Here is a 6,458-nt window from a genome sequence, read left to right on the forward strand (position 1 = left end):
GGGGCGGGGGACCAGGGTCATGGCCTATTGTGTGCACCGCTCTCGCCGCCAGCCGCTACCCCGTGGTTTGTCCCGCGATCCCCTCGGCTTGGCATCCCAAGGTTGCCCCAGGCGGAGCAGAGTCATCCTTGTTCAAGTCCTGCATTCCAGTTCATCCTTTACTTTTTTCCTTTTCTTTTCTTTTCTTTTTTTTTGAGTCAGATCCTCACTCTTGCCCAGGCTGGAGGGCAGGAGTACGCTCTTGGCCACCGCAGCCTCGACCTGCTGGGCCCAGGCGATCCTCCCACCCCAGCGTTCAAAGTAGCTGGGACCACAGGTGCGTGCCACCACACTCGGCTAATTTTTAAATTATTATTTATTGTAGAGATGAGGGCTCACCAAGTTGTCCAGGCTGGTGGCCTTGAACCCTTGGACTCAGGCAATCCTCTTGCCTCTGGCTCCCAAAATGCTGGGATTACAGGGGTGAGCCACCATGCCCAGCTCTCTTTCTTTTGTCCTGAGTCAGGGTCTCACTGTCATCCAGGCTGGAGTGCAGGGGCACGGTCATAGCTTACCACAGCCTTGACCTCCTGGGCTCAGGTGATCCTTCCACCTTAGTCTCCTGAGTAGCTAGGACTACAGGTGCACACCACCACCTGGCTAAGTTTTTCATTTTTGTAGAGACGAGATCTCGCCAAGTTACCCAGGCTGGTTTTGAGCCTCTGGGCTTAGGCAGTCCTCTCACCTCTGCCTCCCTAAGTGCTGGGATGACAGGCATGAGCCACTGTGCCCGGCATTCCAAATGGTGTGCTTATTTTGTCCTGGGCAGTGCCCCTAGCACCTCGTAGGGGGACGGGGGCAAAGTCACCCTGAGTGGTGGGCACTTTCTCACTCGCCCGGTGCTATTCTCAGTGTTTTTGTTTTCCTTCTCTTGTGTTAGCCTGGGAAATGGAGAGACAGTGCGTGAAAGGTGCTGCTGTACCTCGTCCAGGGACGTGTCCGTGGTAGAAGGCCGACCAGACGGAACTCACTCCAGTGCCCTTGCGTTGTAAGTAAATATTTGCCCGGTGGGCTGGTGACTCTCACCTGGGTGGCTTCGGGCCCCAGGGGACACGTGGAGATGCCTGGAGATGCCGTTTGGTTGTCACAACTGGAGAGTGGCTGGCCTCTGGTAGGAAAAGGCTGCCACTGAACACTACACGTTGCCCGGGACGGCCCAGGGTCCACCGCAGCACAGAACCGTCCAGCCGCAAGGACTACCAGTGCCAAGGCTGGCAAGCCTCTGAGTAGATGGGCAGGTCCCCATTGTGCACTCACTCTTTGCCGGACCACTTGCAACCCCCCCTTCCGGCAGACTCGTGAGGGGAAAGAGCTTTTATCACCCTATGTTGCAGGTGGAAAAATTAAGCTCAGAGAGGTCAAGATGGCATGTCCAAAGCCACACAACTGATGGGTGGCAGAGCTGAAAGTGTGTGTGTGTGTGTGTGTGTGTGTCAGGGTCTCACTGTGGCCCAGGCTGGAGTGCGGTGGCGTGATTGTGGCTCACTGCAGCCTCAACCTCCTGGGCTTGGGGGGATCCTTCTGCCTCAGCCTCCTGAGTTGCTGGGATTATAGGCACGCCATCACGCCCAGCTAATTTTTAGATTTATTGCAGAGACGAGGTCTTGCCATGTTGCCCAGACTGGTCTCGACCTCCTGGACTCAAGGGATCCTCCCGCCTCAGCCTCCCAAAGTGCTGAGATTACAAGCATGAGCCACCCTGGCCAGCCTCATGCTGAGGGTTGAGGAGCTGAACCAGGCGGCCACGCTCCATGACCTGATTCCCTGCCCTGATACAAACCCAGGATGTGTGGGTGCTGGTTCCGTGGCTCTGGGTGGACCTGGCGTGGACACGAGTCGGGTCTTGGTCTGACTCACAGTTCCCTCACTCTCTGTCTCGGTATGGTGGGACCCATCTCCCCATCTCACTGGGCTGTTGGGCAGGCAGGGCGGGGCGTTGTGGGACACTTGTCACTGAGTCGCCGGGGCATCCAGGGTGCCTGGCCCTGGGCTGGACCATCCTGTGCAGACACAGGCAGCTGGACAGCAGGGGCCCAGGCACTGCTGCGTGCCAGGGTTGATTCGCGTGGGGGGATGATTTAACTTCTCACTCAGCATGTATTTTCTTGGGAGCAGGCCCAGCGAGGAGTCCAGCTTGGTCCCTTCCCTAAAGAGCTCACTTTCTGGATGGTCTGGGATGCGGTGACCTGGGATTCCCCTGAGATTGCGAGCCTGGTCGGCTTGATGCCTGTGGCCTTGCTTTGTGGCTCAAATACCTTTCCAGTGCCAGAGTGACCTTTTTTTTTTTCTTTTTCCTTTGAGTTGGAGTTTCACTCTGTCCCCCAGGCAGGAGTGCAGGGGCACGCTCACAGCCACTGCAGCCTCTGTCTGCTGGGTTCAGGTGATTCTTCTGCCTCAGCCTTCCAAATTGCTGGAACTACAGGCACACACACCATGCCTGGCTAATTTTTTGATGAGTTCTCGCCAACTTGCCCAGGCTGGTCTCAAACTCCTGGGCTCAAGTGATCTTCCTGTCTTGGCCTCCCAAAGTGCTGGGGTTACAAGTTTGAACCACCATGCCAGACCAGGAAGTAACCTTAGGTCTGAGAGGAGAAAAAGGAAGCAAGGGAGAGAAGCAGAAGAGATGAGGAAGGCAGGCAAGTGTGTGGCCTTGTGGCCGTAGTGAGCAACTTGGATTTTATTTTGAGCATCACAGGAAGCAGTTAGAGGGTATGGAGCAGGGACATGATATGTGATTTACATTGAGAAAAAAAAATCTTGCCAAGTATTGTCGCCTGTCATTCCAGTACTTGGGGAGGCTGAGGTGGGAGGATTGCCTGAGCCCAGGAGCTCATCTGGGCAATATGAGACCTCGTCTTGACAATAAATCAAAAAACTAGCTGGGTGTGGTGGCACACCTGTAATCCCAATTATTCAAGAGGCTGAGACAGGAGGATCGCCTGAGCCCAGGAGGTTGAAGCTCCCATAGTCGTGATGGTGCCACCCTGACTCAAAAAAAAAAAAACAAAAACCTCTTTGTGTTCACTGGAGCGATTTGACTCTAGGGTGGTGGGAGAGGGAGACACCAGGCCGGTGATGAGAAGACGTTTGTGCTTAGTGGCATGATGGCCAGGACCCTGGGCTCTCCAGGGGGCTACTGTAGCCCTGCCACCCACATCCTGCTTCAGTCCGCTTGGGCTGCTGTGACAGTGTACCACACAGGGTGGCTTATGCACAACAGACACCTACTCCTCATGGCGCTGGAGGCTGCAAGCCCAGGACCGGGGTGCCACCTTGGGTGGGTTCTGGTGAGGGCCCACTGCCAGGCGGCAGCTGGCTGCTACCTCCTTGTGAAAGCGGGTGGGGGGCTCTCTGGGGCCAATCGTGTCAGGGCGCTTATCCCATCTGCAAGGGCTCCACCCCCGGGACCTCATCCCCCAAAGGTCCCACCTCTAGTGCCATCACCCTGGGGATCAGGGTTCCACCATATGAATTTGGGGAACACAACGGTCAGACCCTTGCACACCTTATGCCTTGGGGGTGAAGGTGTTCTCTCGACTGGACTGGGCTCATGCCTGTAGTCCCAGCACTTAGGGAGGCTGAGGCAGGCGGACCATTTGAACCCAGGAGTTCGAGACCAGCCTGGGCAGCACAGCAGGACCCCGTGTCTACAAAAAAAAAAAAATCTAAAAGAAGTCGCTGGGCATGGTGGCATACGCCTGGAGTTCCAGCTACTCGGGAGGCTGAGATGGGAGGATTGCCTGAGTCCAGGAGGTTGAGGCTGTGGTTAGCCATGTGGCAGAGTGAGACCTCAACTCAAAAAAAAAAAAGGTGTTGTCCCTGGCCCCCCTTTTCTCCTGACAATGGCTACTGCATGGGCTGGAGATTGCCTACACAAGCTGGCTCTTGGCATCATGAGCACTACAGGCCCGCCGGGTGACTGTGACGTTAGAGACAGGAGAGGAGCGCGTCTGCTGCCCCCCACCCCCAGTGCCTCGGTGACAGGGCCTGGCCTCTAGGGATTTCTTTGCTCTGATTTGACCAGAAACTGCGAGCAGACTCTTTCTGGCCTGAGTTCCTAGCCATGTGATTTTCTTTGTTTTTCTTTCTTTCTTTTTTTTTTTTTAGTTGAGGTCTCAGTCTGTTACCCAGGCTGGAGTGCAGTTGCACCATCATGGTTCACCACCTCCTCGACCTCCTGGGCTCAGGCAATTCTCCTGCCTTGGCCTCCCGAGTAGCTGGGACTACAGGCATGTGCTAATTTTTAATTTTTTTTGTAGAGACCAGGTCTTGCTATGTTGCCTAGGCTGGTCTCAAATTCTTGGGGTCAGGCGATCCTCCCACCTTGGCCTCCCAAAATGCTGACATGACAGGCATGAGCCACCATGCCCGGCCTCTGATTTTCTTGGTGTTCTTCTTATGGTCACAGCATGGCTGTGGAGTGCCAAGCAGTGTCTGCACCCCACAGGAAAGAATGTCAAACAGAGGGAGTCCCAGCTAGCTGCCCTCACGTCAGGAGGAAAATCATCAGAACAGACTTTTTCTGTCTCAATGGTGAGGACCAAATCACACATCCACCCGCTGCCTTGTGGTCGAGAGGACTTTCCTGTCGGCCTGTGATACAGCCAAGCTGCTGAAAGTAAGAGACCCCCAAAGCATAGCCTCAAATACGACAGGGCTTACTCTTTTCTCTGTAACAGTCCAGAGGCGTTCTAGGATGGGTCAGCGCCTGTGCCCCTTGGGGTCATCCAGGTCCCTGTGTCCTGGTCCTCCACCATCCTGAGGTCAGGCCTGTAGGAGCAGAGAGTCAGTATCTTTGGCTGTGTGGACAGGCAGGCTGCCTGGTCCCTTAGTTGCCCTGAGGCCGCTGTGCACGGTGTAGAAGCAAATGGGCGTGGCTGCATGGGTATGGCCACATGCCAGTTACACCTAAGAAACATGCAGGCTGCAGACCAGACTTGGCACATGTGCTCTAGGCCAGTGGTTCTCAAATGTTTTGAAGTCAAAACCCCTGAATACTCTTAAAAATTAGTATTATTTTTGAGTCGGTGTCTCACTCTGTCACCTAGGCTGTAGTGTAGTGGCATGATCATAGCTCACCGCAGCCTTGACCTGGGCTCAGGCGATCCTTCCACCTCAGCCTCCTGTGTTGCTGGGACTACAGGTGTGTGCCCCTACACCCAACTAGTTTTTTTGATTTTTTTTTTGGGTGGAGATGAGGTCTTGTTATGTTGCCCAGGCTGGTCTCGAACTCCTGGGCTCAAGCAATCCTCCCTCCTTGGCCTCCCAAAGTGCTGGCATGACAGGCCACCACACCCGCCACCTTTAAAACTTACTGAGGACCTGAAGCACATTTATTTGTGGGAGTTGTGTCTATTCCTGTGTATTACATTAGGAAGGAATGTCGAGACCATTTCAAAGTGCTTGTGAACGCATTTAAAAATAGCCATCAGAAACACACCGTTTGTCCACATGGTGGGAAGCAGGGCAGCATCCCTGGCCTCCACCATGAGTCGCCAGCAGCACTGCTCCCCCTCGGCCCTGTCCCCACAATAAAAACGGCCTCTGAACTTTTTCAGAGGCCCCAGTGGAGAGCCCTGCCATCATCCTCCCCGCCAGCATCCTCCCCACTGAAGCGTCTGCCTTCCGCCTCCAGCAGGAGGCAGAGGGCTTTCTTGGGATCCAGGGGTCCCAGGAGAAAGAAGGAGGGGCAGGTGGACGTGGGCTCCCGGCCTTCGCGCATTGGCCGGTGCCTGGCGTGACTGGAGTCTGTTAGTGAGGCTCGGGCTGTGTACTGGGCTGTGTTTGTGTCCCCCAGTTCCCATGCTGAGCCCTGGTCCCTGGTGCGAGGGTGCCAGGAGGCAGGGCCCTCACGCATGCGGTCAGGGCCCGGGGAGGACACGGAGCGCTCATGTCCCCTAGCTACATGCAAGGACCCACGAGAAGGTGGCCGTCCCAGGAGAGCGCCTCTCAGAGCCTTCCCCACTGGCTGCGTCTTGGACAGCCTTGGGCCCTGAGAGAGAACGCCTGCTGCTCTGAAGCCCCTGTCCAAGAGCCCGGCAGGGACCAGGGACTGGGGCCTTCACAGGGCTGTCTCCCACGGTGCTGGGGCGGAAGCCCGAGGTCAGGGTGCCAGCTGCAGCCTCCTCGCGTGTTCTCACGCTGGCACAGAGAGGTCTCTGGGCCTCTTGCGCATAAGAGCGCAGGCCTGATGGCGGCGGGCCCACCCTTGGGCTCATTTTACCCTAATCACCCCTGAGAGCTTCTGGGCGGGTTTTGGAGCTGTGGCTGGGTCCTGAGCAGGAGGGAGGAGGCGGGTGCTGGGGGACATCACGAGTGACCTGGGGCCACAGGCTCCACGGTCCGGGCGGCTCATGGGGGCCCAGACGCACCTGCCACACCGGCGGGCGGGGCCCCCCGCGCAACTGGGGGGGCTGGGG

Source organism: Carlito syrichta, unplaced genomic scaffold (assembly GCF_000164805.1).
Source record: "Carlito syrichta isolate Samal-C Ts95f unplaced genomic scaffold, Tarsius_syrichta-2.0.1 Scaffold302348, whole genome shotgun sequence".
Lineage (NCBI taxonomy): Eukaryota > Metazoa > Chordata > Mammalia > Primates > Tarsiidae > Carlito > Carlito syrichta.